The sequence below is a fragment of the Papio anubis genome, chromosome 7, assembly GCF_008728515.1.
Source record: "Papio anubis isolate 15944 chromosome 7, Panubis1.0, whole genome shotgun sequence".
NCBI lineage: Eukaryota > Metazoa > Chordata > Mammalia > Primates > Cercopithecidae > Papio > Papio anubis.
The window spans coordinates 135,428,976-135,450,273 of NC_044982.1; the positions used below are offsets into that span (position 1 = coordinate 135,428,976).

Sequence of the window (21,298 nt, forward strand, 5' to 3'; positions counted from 1 at the left end):
AAGCCTTTGATGACTCCAGTGGGCATGATGTGGCCAGGTGTACACCCTTGACCTTTAGAATTGACCCCACTCCTCTTTGCCTTTAGTGAAGCAACAAAGGAGAAAGTGTAATACTGCTCTTCTTTGTAACGTCTTTATTTTTCTCTGCTTATGTGTTACTTCCTTTCCTTTATTTCTCCTCTTTTTAAAGACTTTTACCTAAGTGACAAAAGTATTAAAAAAAAAATCCCCAAGAGTCTTTTGTTTGTTTTCAACTGGAAAAGTCTGATTTCTAGAATTTTTAATGGATCTAATCTCTTTTAAAATGTGAAGAAAATAAAACTACTCATTTAAAAACACAGCCTCTCTGAGAAGGTAACATTTGAGCTGAGGTTTGAACAAGGAAGATACAATGTAGTGGAGAGAGAATGAAAGTCAGGGCTAAACATTCTTTGGTCAAATCCGGGCTCCACCACTTAACTAGTCATGTCATCTTGACCAAGCTATTTTGACTCACTCAACCTGAGTTTTTTCATCTATAAAACTGAGGTAATAATGCATAGCGATAGGGCTATTAGGATTAAAATGGACATAGCTCTTTGACCTCCTTTTGACCTGGATCAGGAAGAGATGACTGGACATGGCAAGCAGAGAACAGGCTCTGCTCTCATCCTCCTTGTTTCACCGTCCCCAACCCCCAGCTTAACGCAGAACCTCGCTCGTAAGAGGGACTTGGTAAATACGTGTTGAATTGGAATTTGATTTGAAAATGAATAGGAAAAGTATAGAAGAGGAATGTGATTTAAACAGTTCATAAAAATGAAAACGTTTACTATGGAAATGTGGGTTTCAGAACTGTGCTCTCAGGACTCCTTGTTTACAGTGATAATTACCAACTTAAAATAATTTTGTGTTGATGCTTAATGCCAGGCTCTTGAAATCCTAAGATTCAGCCTAAAGGATTTACTATAGTGTTTTCAAAGAAGCAGCATTTTGAACTGACAAATAGGTTTGCGTGTTGTTAGAAGAAAAATTTAAGAACTTTATTTAGCATATTACTATCATGCAACAGGGCAACAATCTTTATTCTTGTCTTTTCTGTTCAAGTTATTGAGGCTTTTTCTACCAAAAGTTTATGTTTATGTTATTATCTTTTTTAACAGTCTACGTAAAGCCCACTCCTTTCTGGCTATGATGTGAAAAATTGCATTAGCATAGTGGAAAGTATGTTATCCATACAAGAGGTTACTTAATCTGTTTTTAAAAGGGTAAATATTATGCTGATTCATGTTTTTATTTCATTTTAATAACATTCCTTTAGTACTACCTAGTGTAAGGATTTCTAAAAAGAGACGTTGTTATTCTAGACTTCAGTATCTCATGATCTAATCAGAGGTCTTGTGCAGAGATCAACTGACTTAGACAGGCTACTTAACTCATGTGACGGAAAACTTGAACTCTATAGGATTCTAATTGTCCCCTTAATTCCAATAGTGTTTGGGAATATACACTACTTTGTTCAAATTCAATATCCTAAAACATTTTTTGTCATTAGAAGTGATTAATCACCTGACAGTCTTGTTTTTTTTTTTTTTTTTACATAGTGAATTCTTTATTCTCTTTTAAAGATTCATGTTCTGGGCCGGGCGCGGTGGCTCAAGCCTGTAATCCCAGCACTTTGGGAGGCCGAGACGGGTGGATCATGAGGTCAGGAGATCGAGACCATCCTGGCTAACACGGTGAAACCCCGTCTCTACTAAAAAATACAAAAAAAACTAGCCGGGTGAGGTGGCGGGCGCCTGTAGTCCCAGCTACTCGGGAGGCTGAGGCAGGAGAATGGCGTGGACCCAGGAGGCGGAGCTTGCAGTGAGCTGAGATCCGGCCACTGCACTCCAGCCTGGGAGACAGAGCGAGACTCCGTCTCAAAAAAAAAAAAAAAAGATTCATGTTCTGTCATTTACAGATCTTCAGTAGGGAAGGGTAATTTAAGGGATTAGGAAGTTAGTTGAAAATTGTTTAGAAATGAAAATCATTTGTAGTGACTTACATACTTCCTAGCGATTAAAAGTTCTGTAATTATTAACTCTGCCTTTCTATTTTTCATAATTATTCAAAAGAACAGACAGTTTACTTACTTAAAAAGACAACATTGAGGCTGGGTGCAGTAGCTCACACTTGTAATCCCAGCACTTTGGGAGGCCACGGCGGGCGGATCAACTGTGGTCAGGAGTTCAAGACCAGCCTGGCCAACATGGTGAAACCCTATCTACTAAAAATACAAAAAAATTCAGCCAGAAGCGGTGAAAAATTGTATTTCTTTGTATTTTTAGTAGAGATGGGGTTTCACCATGTTGGCCAGGCTGGTGGCAAGTGTGGTGGTGGGTGCCTGTAATCCCAGCTACTCGAAGGCTGAGGCAGGAGAATTGCTTGAACCTGGGAGGCAGAGGTTGCAGTGAGCTGAGATCATGCCACTGCACTCCAGCCTGGGGGACAGAGAAGACTCTTTCTCAAAAACACACAAGCAAACATGGAAATCAGAAAACATTTGGAGGAATAAGGAAATACCTGCAATTTTTGGTTCTTTCTACCAAGTTGTTTTTTTAATTCAGGAACATATATGGCATTTCATATAATGATCACTTTGGAATACTTATATCTCCAAAATACTATGAAGAGTGAAACAGAAGTCAGGATTAAACTTAGTGTTGATTTTATCTCCTGTCCTTTTTCTGGTAATAAAAAGGACTAGGAGAGCAAAATACTTTCCTCTTAAATATCTACTCCACCCTCCCTGGCTACTGGAACAGATCCACATTCTTATTTTCTAAAAACAAAAAGGAAGGGTGTGTGTATGTGTATTTTCTACCATAGCTACCTAACTAACCAGGGCTGCTTTTGTTCTAGTTCTTTGCATTCTAATTCAAATACACTTTTCAGGAAAATGTAATGCATACCTGTAATACGTTCAACTTGCTACAATTATCATAGAATATTTTTGATTCTGCTTTTATAATCATTTAGGGATTGATCTAATCACTTTAATTTTTCTTAACATGAGGCTCCTAAGATTAGTTACTTTTCCTGGCCTACTTGTTCGTGTGTCAGAGCTCAACAATTCCAGCGTCCCCTAACAAATGTTAGTGGTCTCCCTAGTTCTGACTGACTTCCCAGGGATGCTTCTAGAGCCCCAGCTACCAGATGCTTCCTGACTGGGAGGCAGGCTGCTTGCAGTTGCTTTAGGAAGGGATTGGCACTGCCAGAAGCAAGGCTTTTGGTCAGAATGATTCATTTCCATAGTGTGACATTAGCTGTATAGAGCAGACTGTTTTTCTAAATCGTTGTGTTATAATAATAGAAGTTCAAGAACCATAATTAGGGCTGTCGTAAGGGTGTGGACATAGCCATAAGCTAAGGAAAAAGTTCATCTAGTCTGGGGATGGACCTTCACATTCTTGCCACGATGTCTTTTAACATAACATTTGTTCAATTAAAATACCTTAATCCCTAGAATGTTGGGGAGTGGGACATGTTTTTCAAAATTATGGATTGGAATGGATGGGGAAGGAAAACTGAGTGCTGAGAATGGGTTTTTTAGAAATTTCTAGGTGTGTCATTGCACCCATAGTTTTTTTAAAAATGTATTGCTGAGTCTCTATTGTCACCCAGATGTCACTTTTTCCCTTCCCTACTCCTGAAACTTCTAAGGCTTTGCCACCATCAGTGTATCATAAATGAATTCACAGTGCTTGCCATACTCATGGTCCCTTCAAAGGGTAACTGTACCCCTCACTCTCCCTGTTGACTCAGGGCCCCTGCTAAGAAACCAAATGATCCAGCCAAGCTGATTGGACAAGGGGAGGCCCTGACCTGAGAATGGTTCACTCACAGGCTTGTAACGGCCTTTTGATGTGGCCTGGTTTCAGAAGAGCAGTCTAAACAGAAATAGCAATGTTTAACTGAGCAATTTAGGTGTCCTGTTTTGGGAATTTCCATAACAAGTATGGAAAAGATAAACCAGAGAAGTGGTGTAGACACATTGACAGTTGTGACCCCATTAGCAGTGGTGTACCAGAAAAGCCACCAATTCTTACTCATGGGCTTTCAGGGCCTACCTTGGAACCAACACTTTGCTTCGGTTTTTTGCCTCTGTGTAACTTAGCCCTTCTCTGGTTCCTTATCCTGTTGTTTCTTCTGTATTCATATGTGTGCCCTGCTCATCCTTCACCTGAGTGAGCTTGAGTATCAGTTCATTGCAATGATAGAAGCCCAATCATAGGGGACCTTAGGTACCTGGAGGAGCCAGGGGCAGGTTGGTAGTCCAGGGGCATCAGGGGATAGAGTCACTATTTAGGGCCAAGGAATTAGGAATCTGGGCCTCAGGCTGTCTGCCTTGAGCTGCCACAGCTCCTCTACTAATGGACCAGATTCACTTAAAGAATTTTTTTTTTTTTTTTTTTTTGCTGTCTAGACTACAGACTTTATTCAGTATCACCAGATTTTACATGCATTCATTTGTGTGTATGTAGGTCCATACAACTTCAGCACAGGTATAGATTCATATGCTTAACCTCATAATCAAATGTTAGAATCAACATCATAATCATCATAATCACGTAGAACTGTTCCATCAGCACAAAGGAACTCCTTACGTCATCCCTTTGTAGTCATACATATCCCACACCCCCTCCAGTCCCTGTCCCTGGCAACCATTAATCTGTTATTCATTTCAATAACTTTGTCACCTCAAGAATGTTATATAAATGCAGTCATACAGTATGTGACCATTTGAGTCTGGCTTTTTTTGTTCACCATAATACCCCTGAGGTACAACCAAGTTCTTGTATCAACAGTTCCTTTTCATTCCAGAGTAGTATTCCAAGTTATGGATCGTTTGTTTAACCATGTACCTGTTGTAGGACATCTGGGTTGTTTCCAGTTTGGGGTTATTACAAATAAAACTTCTATGAATATTTGGGTACAAATATAATAGGTTTTCATTTCTCTGGAATGAATGTCCAGGAGCACAACTTCTGGGTCTTATGTTTAACTTGATTAAAAAATTATGTTTAACTTGATAAGAAATTTATAAACTGTTTTCCAGAGTGATTGTAACATTTTACATTCCTGTCAGCAATGTATAAAATACCCATTTTGTATCCTCATCAGTATTTGGTATTTTCACTATTTTTTCTTTAGCCATTCAGATAAGTAAGTCACAGCCTCACTGTGGTTTCAATTTGCATTCCCTCATGACTTATGGATTTTAACAGCTTTTTATATATGCTAAATTGCCATCTATAGATGTCCTCTTCAGTGAAACATCTGTTCATGTCTTTTGCCCATTTTCTAACTGGACTGTTTGTTTTATTGTTGAGCTTTTGTGGCCTTTTTTTTTTTTTTTTTGAGACAAGACTTCACTGTTACACAGGTTGGAGTGTGGTGGTGTGATCATAGCTCACTGCAGCCTCAAACTCCTGGGCTCAAGTGTTCCTCCTGCCTCCCTAGTAGCTGGGACTACTGGTGTGTGTCATGGTGCCCAGCTAATTTTTAAGAAAATTTTTTTGTAGAGACACAGTCTCACTGTGTTGCCCAGGCTGGTCTGGAACCCTTAACCTCAAGCATGCCTCCCAAAGTGGTGAAATTACAAGCATGAGCTACCAAGCCTGACTACAGTTGAGTTTTTAGCACACTATATATATTCCAAATTGATCAGATATATGGTTTGCAAATTCATCTCAATCTGTAGCTTATCTTTTCCTCTTCTTAAATCACAAGTTTTTAAATTTTGGAGAAGTCCAGGATATCAGTTTTTGTCTTGTATGGATGTGCTTTTAGGGCAAAGTCCAAGAACTTGTCACCTAGCCCAAGATCCTGAAGATTTCTCTCCTGTGGCTTTTTTCCAAGTTATATAGTTTTATGTATTACATTTAAGTCCATTATACATTTTTATATTTTATGTAAATTAAATTTTATATAAGATGTGAGGTTTAAGTAGAGGTTCTTTTTTCTCCTCGCTATGGGTGTCTAATTGCTCCAGCATAATTTGTCAGAAAGGCTATTCTTCCTCCATTGAATTGCTTTTGCACTTTTTCACAATCAGTTGAGCATATTTATGTGGATTTATTTCTGGGTTCTCTCATCTGTTCCATTGATCTATGTGTCTGTTCCTCTGCCAATACCATCTATCTTGATTACTATAGCTTTATAGTAAGTCTTGAAGTCAGGTGATATGAGTCCTCCAAGTTTTTCTTCTTCAAAATTGATTTAGCTTAAGTAACTTTACCCTGGATATTTCCATCTTTCCCCATTTTGTCTCCTGCTTTATTCTAGAGAAGAAAGTTCTTGCATAAGCACTTCCTTTTCTTGTTGCAATTCCTGCAAATGCTGTTGGTTTTGCTCCAGTCTGTCCTCCAGCCACTGTAGGAGAGGCCTGCTGACTGCTGACATCTGACTGCACAGATTCTTGGTAAACACTAAGCCATTATGTATCTTGGTTACTGAGTCCAGATGTGTAAGGCTGTGGATCCTCCTATACGCATTCTGCTCCTCCTGGCACAGGATCTTGGGCAGCTGTACTGCTGATTCAAGGCACACTTTCCCAATAGTGACATGAGGTACAATATGGATTGGGATTTCGATTCTCTTATACTCTGAACTCTTTTGGGCCTGTATGGATTGGAAGCAAGTGTAGAGTACCCAGCCAGTCTTTGTGTTCTTGTCTTCTATGAAACAGGAAAAAATAAGTCCTACAAAGCCTTGATCCATTATCTGGCACATGGCTTGTGTGCGAACATCAACATGTGAAGGCCAAACAGTTATATGAGGATGGGAATGATACCAGCCTGCAACTCTAATAGGGCGGCCTGTCAGTTCAGCCAACCTCTCTGCTCTGTTGAAGCTGCAGACGGCTGCTCTGGAGAAATCTTTACTCAGTCCTTCCCCTTACCAGAACGTCGTAAGATGATGACAGAATGAATGTGAACAATTCTGACAGCATCAACCTTTTCAGCAACTGTGCGCATTTCAGTTCCAGTATATGCAAATTTGGAGTCACTCCTTGGATCATCGTTCAACTCCCCTATGCACAGCCCCATCACTTCCTCCTTCTCTGTGCTCAGAGCGTGGTTGAGACAAACGAGGAAAGCGTCAGACTCGAGATGAACCGCCTGCACTACCTGCACCACCTGCACCGCCATCTTGGCCCGGACCCCCCAAAATTTTTTTTAAAGCCATTTTAGGTTCACAGCAAAATTAAGCAGATTGCCCTCCTCCATAGTCTTACCTTTTATTTTTTTTTAAAAAAATTATGAACAGGAAATTAATGTTAGGGATATCAAAAGGAATAAATTTCACCTTGTTGAGTTGTTTTTGATGTGTGATGAAAAGTTTTTAGAATTTACAGCCAGTACTTATGGTATCTTTATTGCTTCTGTTTTTGTAAAATTATTGGAAATCTACTCTGGCCCAGGATTCCTGTGTGTTTCAGTATGTTCAATATGGAGTTGTTAGAGTATGGATCGTGTCGACTCCTCTTTCTCTTCGCTCTGGCTATCCTCTTCCCTCTTCAGCAGCAGCAAAGGGCCAAGCCCACTCTCAGAAAACAACTACCAGGAATATGAGTTCTATTCCCTTCTGGATCAGGGTTTCTTCCACATCATGCCACGAAGAAGGTCAGGTAGAGTCACAGATACTTGGTTTATTTATGTTAAAAAAAAAAAGAGATGGCCTATAGGAGAAAAGAGATGGTTGCTATATCCAGGAAGTTCTGAAACTCACAGATCCCGTGCATGCCCCTTTTATCTTTCTCCATATGATCTTAGCCTGTGTCTGTGCAGATACCACTCTAGCTCTTCTCTCTCTTGTGGTCACAAGAATATAAAAACTGTCTAGCCACTTCCTCTTTATTACGCCTGAGTCTCCAATTATCATGCTGAGTGAGCCAAGTTCTTGCTGACTGAATCATGTTCTTATAATTCTACTGATGTAGAGTACTACTGATTATATCCTGTTTCTACTAACAAAACGGACATACAAAATTTGTCCAACATGCATAACCACATACTTATACCTTTTCCTTCATGAAAGCTCTAGCCAATTCTTTCATCAAGTGTTTATTGAGTACTACTATGTTCCAGTCCTTTTATGATCTCAGCCCTGGGAATCTCTCTGGCCTTTCATTTCTTGCTACAGTGATTCTAAACTACTTGTTATACCTCACGTGTATTTTATCCTGTTTCACATCTTCATGTCTTCACTCATGTCTGGAACATGAATCTGTTCATTTGCTTGGTTAACTCCTATTTGTCCTTCTAGCCCAAATCCAGGTCCCCCTTCTTTGGGAAGCTACTGTGTACTCTGTTTTTCTTTGCACAAGTCAGGTAAGGTTTGCAAACTCTACTGGGCTCCCATGGCACCTTGCACATTCCTCCATCACAGAACTTTGTGTGTCGTATAGACAGTTGCCGGGACCAGCTCAGTTGGGGAGACCCTAACCCAGCGGCATTAGAGGAATTAAAGACACACACACAGAAATATAGAGGTGTGAAGTGGGAAATCAGGGGTCTCACAGCCTTCAGAGCTGGAAGCCCCGAGCAGAGATTTACCCACATATTTATTAACAGCAAACTAGTCATTAGCATTGTTTCTATAGATATTAAATTAACTAAAAGTATCCCTTATGGGAAACGAAGGGATAGGCCGAATTAAAGGAATGAGTTGGGCTAGTTAACTGCAGCAGGAGCATGTCCTTAAGGTACAGGTCACACATGCTATTGTTTGTGGCTTAAGAATGCCTTTAAGCGGTTTTCCGCCCTGGGCGGGCCAGGTGTTCCTTGCCCTCATTCCAGTAAACCCGCAACCTTCCAGCGTGGGCATTAGGGTTGTTATGAACATGCCACAGTGCTGCAGAGATTTTGTTTATGGCCAGTTTTGGGGCCAGTTTATGGCCAAATTTTGGGGGGTTCTGCTCCCAACCAACAGTGTCTTTGTGTGTCCATCTCATCAGCAGAACTTTGAGGGAAGGGAAAACATCTTACCCATTTTTGTTTCTGCAATTCTTAGAACAGTGTATGAAATAGAATATACACATATTAAATACTTGTGGAACCAAACAGAATTAGTTAGGGTATAAAGTAAAATAGAAAATCTTATAGAATCTCTAGGCAATCTTTGTTTGCATTAAAATCTGTTTTTCATTCCTAGAGACCACTTATTTAGATCTTCAGCAAGGACATCCCTAGCATCTGTTGCAGCAATGTGTCAATCATGAGTTATAGGCACACCATCTGTTTTTTACTGCACCGGGGCTGACTGGGGTTTTGGCAATGCAGATAAATGTGCTTGCATCTAATAATGCTAGTTCTAACCTCCAAAGTCAGGCAGTAGACATGATTATGAAGACTCTTAATACCTACATATAGTGTGGTACAGTGCACTACCAAATGCCATGGCTGTAGCAGACCCTCTAGTATCTTAGGTGGGTAGGTATAAGGGGACACAACCATAAATCCAGCTGCAACTGCAGTGCTATATCTCAGGACTAGACCTGTGCCTGTTACAAAGTTGGTACTCAGTAAGTACTTGTTAAATGAATGACTGCATTTGGGTAAATGGATTTAGCTATATGTAAGGAAGCTATGGTTTGGTGCTTTGTAGCACTGTCGATTTTGATTGTGCTGGAGGCATGGCTAAGGATTGAAGCTAGGGGAGATGATGCTAAGGAAGAATTTTCTCATGGGACTCCTCCTTATACCACAGTCTGCAATGATAACTAACACTGCCAAGAAAAAGAGAATGTGGGAAACCAAGTTGTGTTACAATGAAGTGGAATTTTAGTTGAGTCCTGATTTTGCTTTCTTCTTGCCATTTGTGCAGCTGTGCAACTTTTTTCAGATCATTACGTTTTTTTCTGAAGGGAGAGGGGAGCCAGAGAGGGCCTCATGGATCAGGGATCAGGACATCCTTGGTCTGGTCTGGGCTCTGGTCTGAGCCAGCTTTGTTCTTGGAGCTCTAGTTTTCTTGGGAATGGGGTGTTTGGACCAGATCATCTTTAAGTCCTATTCTGATTCTGAGATTTTACATTCTCTAAACAATTGTAGGGTTTGAAATAGTTAGGGGTTTTCCTAAATTCTGCAGGTGTTTCCTAGATGAGTTAAAGCTGACTATAAATAGATCAAATTGTAGATGGTGTAGTTAAGGTTCCTTGGATTTTAGCTAAAGACTTTGTAGATGTTTGCCAGTAAGTTTCCATGGTGATTAGTATTTAGTTTTTATTTCTTCCTTCACATATGAATAAATCAAATAGACATGCTGTAGAAAATTAAGGGAACTAATTTCTCTTTAGTTTTATTGAGGTATAATTGACAAAAATTGTATATATTCAAGGTATACGATGTGATGCTAGGTGGGGATGTAGGGTTTGGGAGAGAGCAGACAGCATTGCTTAGCTCAGTCACATTCAGAGGGCTCTTTACATAATCTTTACTTCCATCACAGGTACAGATAGATGGCTTCAGTTTATATCACTTCAGGAGGACACACACAAACTGGTGGAGAAGAGCAAAGGCATGCTGAGATGGAGCCCAGGGCAAGGCCAGACTCACTGTCCAGCTCTTTTCTTCTTTACTCAGAGAGGTCTAAGAGAGGTGTGGCTCTTTCATGATAGGGCAGAATGATACATGTTTAGATGCCATGGACTTTCAGCATGGTTCACAAAGAGGGGAAACCACAAATGATAATCTGTGAATTCCAAGCCAACAGTGTCTTTCCATGTCAGTACATATAGACCTAACTTTTTTTTTAAGTATTCCATTATATAGATAAACCACAACCTCTGAACTATGCAGTTGACCTGTGAACAACCTGGATTTGAACTGCATGGGTCCACTTACATATGGATTTTTAAAAATAAATATATTAGAAAATTTTTTGAGATTTGCAACAATTTGAAAAAATTCTCAGAGAATTATGTAGCATAGAAATATTTTAAAAAATAAGAAAAAGGTATGTCATAAATGCATAAAGTATATGTAAATACTAGTCTATTTTTTCATTTACTACCATAGAATACACATAAATCTATTAGAAAAAGTTAAAATTGGCTGGGCGTAGTGGCTCACGCCTGTAATACCAGCACTTTGGGAGGCCAATGCGGGTGGATCACTTGAGGCCAGGAGTTTGAGACCAGCTTGGCCAGCATGGTGAAACCCTGTCTCTACTAAAAGTACAAAAATTAGCCAGGTAATTCCAGCTACTAGGGAGGCTGAGGCAGGAGAATTGCTTGAACCCAGAGGGTGGAGGTTACAGTGAGCCGAGATCACGCTACTGTACTCCAGCCTGGGTGACAGAGCGAGACTCCTTCTCAAAGAAAAAAAAAAGTTAAAATTTATAAAAACTTAAGCAGACATAGACTGCACATGGCACTTTTCACAGTTGAGAGAAATGTAAACAGACGTAAAGACATAACCACACAAAATTAACTGTAGTACACAAGGTACTACTGTAGTAATTCTGTAGCCATGTCATATTGCTATTGCTTGAGTGAGCTCAAAGGTTGTGAGTATTCCCTTAAAATGTGTGACACTGATCATCCCCGTGTGAGCAGTTTGTCTCTCCAGTACATTGCATATCACAGCAAAAAGTGATCTCACAGTTCTCACGTATTTTTCATTGTGTTTAGTGCAATACAGTAAACCTGACAACTTAAGGCAAAAGGCAGATGAAGGAACTGAAGCTGAAGAACGTAATGCCAGCAAAGGATAGTTTGATAATTTTAGAAAGAGGTTCACTCTTTTAAAAATGTCTGAATAGGGCTGGGTGCCGTGGCTCATGCCTGTAATCCCAACACTTTGGGAGGCTGAGGCAGGTGGATCACAAGGTCAGGAGATCGAGACCATCCTGGCTAACAAGGTGAAACCCCGTCTCTACTAAAAATACAAAAAAATTAGCCAGGAGTGGTGCCGGGTACCTGTAGTCCCAGCTACTCTGGAGGCTGAGGCAGGAGAATGGTGTGAACCCGGGAGGCGGAGCTTGCAGTGAGCCGAGATAGTGCCACTGCACTCCAGCCTGGGTGACAAGAGCAAGACTCCATCTCAAAAAAAAAAAAGTCAGGATAACAGAAGAAGCTTCTGCCGACCAGGAGGCAGCAAATGAGTTGCCAGCTACCATTAAGAAAATCACTGAGGACCAGACACAGTGGCTCATGCCTGTAATCCTAGCACTTTAAGAGGCCGAGGCAGGAGGATTCCTTGAGCCTGGGAGTTTGAGACCAGCCTGGGCAACATAGGGAGACACTGACTCTACAGAAAATTTAAAAATTAGCCATGCATGGTGGTGTGTACCTGTAGTTCCATCGACTCAGGAGGCTGAGGAGGGATGATCACTTGAGTCTGGGAGGTTGAGGCTACAGTGAGTCGTGACTGCACCACTGCATGCCAGCCTGGGGCAACAGAATGAGACCCTGTCCACCTGACCCCAGCTCTCCCAAAAAAGAAAATTGAGGAGAAAGGATATCTGCCTGAAATAAGTTTTTTTTTGTTTTTGTTTTGTTTTGTTTTTTGTTTTTGTTGTGTGTGTGTGTGTGTGTGTGTGTGTGTGTGTGTGTTTCAGAGACAGAGTCTGGCTTTGTTGCCCAGGCTGGCCTCAACTTTCTGGGCTTAAGCGATCCTCCTACCTCAGTGTCCCAAGTACCTGGGACTACAGGTGTACACTACTATGCCTGGCTAAACAGATTTCTTCTTCTTCTTCTTCTTTTTTTTTTTTTTTTTAAATGAGACAAGAGTCTCACTATGTTGCCCAGGCTGGTCTCAAACTCCTGGGCTCAAGCGATCCTCCCACCTTGGTCTCTCAGAGTACTGGGATTACAGGTGTGAGCCACTGCACCTGGCCCTAAACTGATTTTTAATGCAGACAGAAGTGCCCTGTTCTGGAAAATAATGCCACAAAAGACATTTACTAGTAAGGAAGAGAATTGAACACCAGGATTTAAGGCAGGAAGGGACAAGATAACTCTACTGTTTTATGCAAATGCAGTCAAGTTTATAATCAGGACTATCTTTAGCTATAAAACTGCTAATCCGTGAGCCTTGAAGGGAAAAGATAAATACCAGCTGCCAGTCTTTTAAGTGGACAAAAAGAAGGTCTGGACAACAAGACCTTTTTACAACCCAGGCTAGAATGCAGTGGCATGATCTTGGCTCACTGCAACCTCCACCTCCTGGGTTCAGGCAATTCTCCTGCCTCAGCCTCCCGAGTAGCTGGGACTACAGGTGCCAGCCACCATGCCCGGCTCATTTTTGTATTTTTGGTAGAGATGGGATTTCACCACGTTGGCCAGGCTAGTCTCGAATGCCTGACCTCGAGTGATCTGCCCTCCTCGGCCTCCCAAAGTGCTGGGATTACAGGTGTGAGCCACCGTGCCTGGCCAAGAACCCTTTTCCTGAATTGGTTCCATTGATGCTTTGTCCCTGATGTAAGGGAGTACCTTGTCAATGAGGGATGGCCTTTTTTTTTTTTGAGATGGAGTTTCGCTCTTACTGACCAGACTGGAGTGCAAAGGTGCAATCTTGGCTCACCGCAACCTCCCCCTCCCAGGTTCAAGCAGTTCTCCTGCCTCAGCCTCCCGAGTAGATGGGATTACAAGGCATGTACCAACATGCCGGCTAATTTTGTGTTTTTAGTAGAGACGGAGTTTCTCCATGTTGATCAGGCTGGTCTTGAATTCCCCATCTCAGGTGATCCGCCCACCTCGGTCTCTGAAAATGCCGGGATTACAGGCGTTGAGCCACCGCACCTGGCCCAGGGATGGCCTTTTAAAGTTCCTTTGATATTGGACAATGTCCCTGGCCACCTAGAACCCCATGAATTCAACACCAGAAGTGTCAAAGTGGTCTACTTGCCCCGAAACACAACATCTCTATTTCAGCCTCTAGATCAGGGGGTCGTAAGAACCTTTAAGCTTCATTACACATGGTACTCTATGGAAAGAATTGTCAACGCTATGGAAGAAGACCCCCAACAGAGAGAACGTCATTGTGTCTGGAAGGATTACACCATTGAAGGTGCCATTATTGTTATAGGAAAAACTGAAAGCTATGAAGCCCAAAACAATAAATTTGTGCTGTAGAAAATTATCCAGATGTTGTGCATGCCTTCATAGGATTTACAACAGTGCCAATCAAGGAAATCATAAAAGAGACTATGGATGTGGCAAAAAGGGTGGGGAGGGAAGAGTTTTGGGCTATGAATCTTGGAGAAATTCAAGAACAAACAGACACCACACCAAAGGAATTAACGGAAGCCAACTTGATGGAGATGAGTATGTCTGAACCAGTGCCAGACTGTGAGGAAGAAGATGTAGAAGCAGCAGTGTCAGGAAGCAAATTGACATTAGACAACTAGCAGAAGAGTTCAGATTTCTCAAGACTGCTTTTGACTTCTTTTACAACATGGACCCTTCTATGATGTGGGCACTGAAACTAATCAAACAGTTGCAGAAGGATTGGTACCCTTATAGAAACATTCTTAGAGAATGGAAAAGCAAAAAAGACAGAAATTATGATGTATTTCTGTAAAGTTACACCAAGTGTGCCTGCTTCTCCTGCCTCCCCTTCTATATCCTCTATTTCTTCTGCCTCTGTCATCCCTGAGACAGCAAGACCAACCCCTCCTCTTCCTCCTCCTCCTTAGCCTACTCAATATGAAGATGACAAGGTGAATACCTATGTGATGCTCCACTTCCACTTACTAAATAGTAAATATATTCTTTTCCTTTTGATTTTCTTAATAACAGTTTCTTTTCTCTAGCTTATTGTAAAAATATGATATTTTAATACATGTACATACGGAATGTTAATGTGTTAATTAACTGTTTATGTTATCAGTAAAGCTTCTGGTCAATAGGAGGCTATTAGTAGTAGTTTTTTTGGGAGTCAAAAGTTACACACAAATTTCCGACTGCAGGGATTGGCACTGCTTACCCACATGTTGTTCAAGGGTCAACTGTATATTATTATAGTTATATTAACCTTTATACTAATGTACACATATGAATTAACCTTTGTGTAATTTCCAGTTTTTCACTTTTACAACAATGCTGCGGAACATTTTTAGAAATAATTATTTGTATTTTTTAGTATTTCCATGGGAAAATTTTATGAACTTTCTGATTCAAGGATATGTATATTTTTTAAACTTTTGGTTTTATTGTAAAAATAGTACTTACTCCTGAAAAAATGAGAAATATGGAAGTATGTAAAGTACAAAATTGAAGGTTCCCTCACCACCTATTTCAGTATGCATCCCTGAAATATGTATTTCACATTGTTAAAGAAATTGCCAAATTGCTGTCTAAAAGGTTGTACCTGTTTATTCTATCACCAATATATGAAAATACCTGTTTGTCCACTTTCTTCGTAACACAGGTTATTATCAATCCTTTAAATATTTTCAAATTTAATATGCAACTTTTTGATATTACATTATTATGCTTTATAGACAGGGTCTGTCTCTGTCACCAAGGCTGTAGTGCAGCTGCATGATCATAGATCACTACAGCCTTGAACTCCTGGGCTCAAGTGGTCCTCCCACCCCAGCCTCCCAAGTAACTGCAACTACAGGTGTGCACCACCACACTTACCTAATTAAAATTTTTTTTTTTTTTTTTTTTTTGCAGAGATGAGGTCTCACCATCTTGCCCAAGCTGGGCTTGAACTCCTGGGCTCAAGCAGTACTCCCACCTCAACCTCTCAAAGTGCTGGGATTATAGACGTTAGCCATTGCACCTGGCCTAATATTGTATTTTAAATTTGCATTTGCTTAATTATTAGTGAGACTGCACATCTTTTTTGTTTTCTACTTTTTGTTTTTCTGAGACAGGATCTCACTGTCACCCAGGCTGGCGTACAGTGGTGCGACCTTGGCTCACTGCAGCCTCTGCCTTCCCAGCTCGAGCAATTCTCCCGAATAGTTGGGACAATTTTGTGTAGAGATGAGGTCTCACTATATTGCACAGGCTGGTCTGCAACTCCTAGGCTCAAGCAATCCTCATGCCTCAGCTTCTCAGAGTGCTGGGATTACAGACATGAACCACTGCGCCTGGTCCATCTTTTCTTAGTTTAACTTTTTTTTTTTTTTTTTTTTGAGACGGAGTCTCGCTCTGTCACCCAGGCTGGAGTGCAGTGGCCGGATCTCAGCTCACTGCAAGCTCCGCCTCCCGGGTTCACACCATTCTCCTGCCTCAGCCTCCCGAGCAGCTGGGACTACAGGCGCCCCGCCACCTCGCCCGGCTAGTTTTTTTGTATTTTTTAGTAGAGATGGGGTTTCACCGGGTTAGCCAGGATGGTCTCGATCTCCTGACCTCGTGATCCGCCTGCCTCGGCCTCCCAAAGTGCTGGGATTATAGGCTTGAGCCACTGCGCCTGGCCTAGTTTAACATTTTTAATGGTGCTTCTGTTCACTACCTGTTTTTTTCTTTTGCCTATTTGCTACTAGGTTATTTATCTTTTTCTTATTAATATGCTGATATATGAGGTTTTGTTTTATGAAGGTTAATCTTGCTGGACATAAAATTATTGACTGCTAGGTGGTTTTTTTTCTTTCATTACTTTGAAAATGCCATCTCATTCTCTTCTGGCCTGTAAGAGTTCTGCTGAGAAGTGTGCCATTAGTCTGGTGGAGTTTCCTTTATAGGCAACTAAGTGTGCTTTTCTCTTGCTGACTTAAAATTTTTTTCCTTCACTTTGACTTTAGACAGTCTGATGATAATATGCTGTGGTGTTTTTTTTTGTTTGTTTGTTTTGTTTGTTTGTTTGTTTTTTTTGCAGTTTATTTTCCTGGGGATTACTGGGCCTCCTGTAGCTGGATGTCTAAATCTCTTTCTGGACTTGGGAAATTTTCATCAATTATTTCCTTAAATAGGTTTTCAGAACTTTTTGCATTTTCCTCCTCCTTGAGAATACCAATAATTCGTAAGCTTGGTTGCTTTATGTAGACCCTAATATCTTGATGTCTTTATTCATTCTTTTTTCCTCACTTTTGTTTGATTATGTTAATTTAAAAGACCTGTCTTCAAGTTTTGAGATTCTTTTTTCTGCTTAGTCTAGTCTATTTTCGAAGCATTTCTAATGTATTTTGTAATTCCTTCAGTAATTTTTCAGACCCACAATTTCTGTTTGTTTTTGAAATCTGTCTCCTGTAAATTCCTCATGTGTATCCTAAATTGATTTTCTTTATATTCGTTTTCAGATTTCTCTTGCATCTCATTGAGCTTCTTTAAAATCAATATTTTGGGCCAGGTGCAGTGGCTCATGTCTGTAATCCCAGCACTTTGGGAGACCAAGGTGGGCAGATCACGAAGTCAGGAGATCAAGACCGTCCTGGCTAACACGGTGAAACCCCATCTCTACTAAAAATACAAAAACTTAGCTGGGTGTGGTGGCGGGTGCCTGTAGTCCCAGCTACTCGGGAGGCTGAGGCAGGAGAATGGCGTGAACCTGGGAGGTGGAGTTTGCAGTGAACCAAGATCAAGCCATTGCACTCCAGCCTGGGTGATAGAGTGAGACTCCGTCTCAAAAAAAAAAAAAAAAATCACTATTTTGAATTATTTATTGACATTTCAAGGATTTTTTTTCTGTTTAGGCTCAAATAATTATTATGTTCCTTTGAGGGTACCATAATACCTTGCTTTTTCATACTTCTTATATGTTGATTTCTGTGTATCTAAAGATGTGACTATGATGCTGATTGGGTAGGGCCATTTGTCTGCATGCAGTGGCAAAGACTGTGTATGATTTCCTTGGATATACATAGCCTGAATGTGGTAGCTTTCTTGAATGCTGGTTGTAGTGGTGTACTAGGCAGGTGAGCAGGCACACAACCTTCTGTGCAGCTGTGATGGCATGGGTGATGGGGGCAGTAGTTGTGAGAAGCTCTTCTCGTTCTCAAGTGCTGTGTTCTTGTGTTAATTGTTGCAGTGGGCTGTTCAGGCTGTCCCAGATGGTGCATTGGGCCATGTAATCCCCAGGGGCCTGGATCCTGCACCCTATTTTGGAGTCGGGGGCAAAGCTGGAATGGAGCTAAATTAGCTAGGCCTGCACTCAGACCACCTACCCTGATGGGGGTGGTCACCTACCCTGATTTAGGCCTCTGGTAAAATACCTGGGTTAGGGCTGACCACTGTTATGCTGATGTCTCAGCATGGGAAGGGAGGGTGGTTCCAACTTCACAGCCTTTGCTGGCAACATGGGACCTGCTTACCTCTTACACCCCAGTCTTGGCAAGGTTCATGTCCCCATCTCACCTATGTTAGCCAGTCTGGCTGTTCACTTAGTCACTACCGTTTGCTTCTCGTCTGCAGTGCAGTCTTTGGCTATAGGAGTCACTGTGCAGCTCAATACTACACCTCCCTGGCACCTCTCCTCCTCTGGTCCATGGGTGGGGTTGAGGGGAGCCCAGTTTCAGCACCAGCGGCTGCAGCCCATACCACACTCATTTCTCAGTTCTGGCTGTGGGAGCCCCTCCCACAGGTTTCAGTTCCCCAAGCCTCAGCCTGAGTCTCTCTAATGCCAAAGACTGCTGCTATGGCTAGCTTCCAGGCATGTGAGGTGCAGCTTGCTAAGAGCTGGGAAAGAGAATAGTGTCCTGCTGTAGGTGTCCAGGTCTAAAAGAATGCCTGGGATACTTCCTCAAGCAGTTCCTTCTCACAGTCCCCTGGCTGCTCCCCATGTTAGATCTAGGGCTTAGAAGGGGCAAGGTACTTTCCTATGGTCTGGATGGCTCAATTCCCTAGTGGGAAAGTGGACCACAGAGAGATACCCACCCTTTCCCATATTGGGGATTCACTCCTGGTTTTTGGCTGGTCCTGGCCATACGGGATACCTACCTTCCTTCTTGTCAGATTTTGGAGTTTCTTTTTGCTTTTCTGTTGGACTCATTGCTTTTCATGTCAAACATATTATCATGGATAATATGTTCAAAGTATAATTGTCTACACACTATTTTGGTTCTTCTAAGTTTATGAAGTGTGCTGGAAAAGCCTCTAGTCAGCCATCTTGGGGGAAAAAAACCCCAAGATATGTCTTTTTCTTAATGATTTGTAAGAGTTCCTTTAAAAAGTTTTTTAAAATTTATTCTATTTATTTTCTAGAGACAGAGTCTTGCTCTGTTGCTCAGGCTGGAGTGCAGTGGCATGATCATAGTGCACTATAATTTCAAACTCCTGAACTCAAGTAATCCTCCTGCCTTAGCCTCCCAAGTAGCTGGGACTACAGGCAAGAGTTCTTTATACATTAAGGGAATTTGGTTTTTTTACAAATGTATTTTTGGTCGCCCTGTATTTTGGGTTTGTTTATGATGTATTTTGGCACCCAGAAGTTTTTTATTTTTCTGAAAAATATTTTGTACCAACCATTCTTTCAAAATTATAAGACCTAGATCAACTTTCATGCTGCTTTTCTCAGCTAAAATTAAGCCAAAAGGACATTTAATAAAAGGGTTAGGGATAGGAGATCATGGGAGGAGTTAATAAGAAAGCATTATGCAGCCCGGAGTTTGACACTTCCACTTAAAGATGCAGGCCAACAGGGCTTTTTTGTTTAAGGTGTCTCAGCCAGCAGCAAGATGGCCTACTCATTTGCCCTCTCAAAGCCAGCTCATTATAGAATTCCCTAATAATCTTGCCCTGACCTTACTAACAAGGCTGCTGTTTTCAGGTCAAGAATCTCCCTTCTAGTGCTCATCATTAATGAGGTAATACCAGTGAAACGTCCCTCCTTTCCCCTGCCCGTAGGTAAAGCTGACTCCCAGTATGGCCAATACAGTCTCTATTTGCCTAATATGGATGATATTTTGGAAACAATTATGTATATATTAGATAAATCCAGTCTACAGGCAAAATGTGAGTGATAGCCATATATACATAACTAGGAAAATGACTGATCATAAGCAGGAGTTGTACAAGATTTACTTTTGCTTATGATTAAAAGACTGCTGATTAGAACCAGGGTGTTGGAAACATCTGGTCATTCATTACTCTGCTTAAAAGCCTGTGATGAATCCCTGTCTAGTGCAGTATAAAGGCCAAACTGCCTACCGTGGCACATGAGGTCTTTCACATCCTGCTTCTAACCTATTTTTTCAGCCAGCTAAACACTGTGCTAAGCACTTTCATTTCACACTTATTTATTGAGTACCTGCTAGTTACCAAACATTGTTCTAGGTTTCGGTGTTAGTTGTCCCTGCCCTCACAGGCTTTCTGGCTAGTTAGGGACACAGAGAATCCCATGTAAGCGAAACAATCTTTAGTGTAGTCAGGGTGGACTTTTTCTGAGAAAAACACATATGTAAACTGAGACCAGAGGATTGAGAAGGAACTAGTCCTAAAAAGAGATGGGAAATGAGGGGAGGGTGTTCTAGGCAGTGGGCACAGCAATGGTATTGAACTTGCAGAGTTTGGCTGTTCTAGGAACAACAGAAGGCTGGCACAGCCAGAGCTCAGGGGAAGGGAGAAGACCCCAGTGAGTTGCTGTTAAACCTGTGGGTAGGGGCCAGATCACATAGTACATTGTAGAGTGTAGTGAAGGAATTCAGATGAAGCACGATGAGGTAGCTGAATCGGGGTTTGGCCTGGGGTCAGGCTGGTGACAAGCTGTGTAGTGGTTTTAAGCCTTATCTAATTTATCTGCATCACAACTCTCTGAGGTAGGTATTACTAATAACCAGTTTTATGGATGAGAATCCTGAGGAAGAAAGTTGGGTAATTGTTCAAGGTCACACAGTTGGAAAGTATTGGAGCTACTGAATTGGTCTGACTCTAGAGCCCATGTTCTCAAATTTAATTGTATATACAGTCTAAGTGGGTTTTTTTTTGTAAGTAAGGGAATTGAGATTCAGAAAAATTAAAAATAAGCTAGAATGAGTAAGAGGATGTGAGGCACTGTTCAAATAATTTAGGCTCTTCTTCCATCTGGAAACATCAAGAATGAACTTTCTATCTGGTGGAAGCTTCTAACACTATGAGGCACCTGAAGAGGGCAATGCTGACTTACTCACTACAAAAATAACTTGGGCATCTTCTGAAGCTTCAGAGAAGTAATTCACAGGTCAAATAAAAGGAAGTGCTTTTGATACTGTTGGTAGCTGATTATTTCAGATACAGATTAACAATGTTTCCAGTAGCTTTTAGGAAGTCTGTAGAACAAGTTAGCAAAACAGAAAACCTCTTCTGTATAAAGCATACTAAAATACTGATGAAAATGTCTGTAAGAGAAGTTTAAATAACTAAGAAAATGAGGAAAAAATGAGTGCAGGGAAACTGAAATTTTAT

General features: G+C 41.2%; 1 protein-coding gene and 1 pseudogene across 2 annotated transcripts in view; one reads left to right on the plus strand and one right to left on the minus strand.

The window, feature by feature from the left end:
- The window catches only part of LOC116268656 (unconventional myosin-Va-like), a 213,476-nt gene that overhangs the window by 41,047 nt on the left and 151,131 nt on the right, over nucleotides 1-21,298 (plus strand). The window lies entirely within an intron of this gene.
- Nucleotides 5,815-7,238, minus strand: LOC116275833 (annotated as a pseudogene). The gene has a single exon (XR_004185154.1). The product of XR_004185154.1 is annotated as a lys-63-specific deubiquitinase BRCC36 pseudogene (transcript).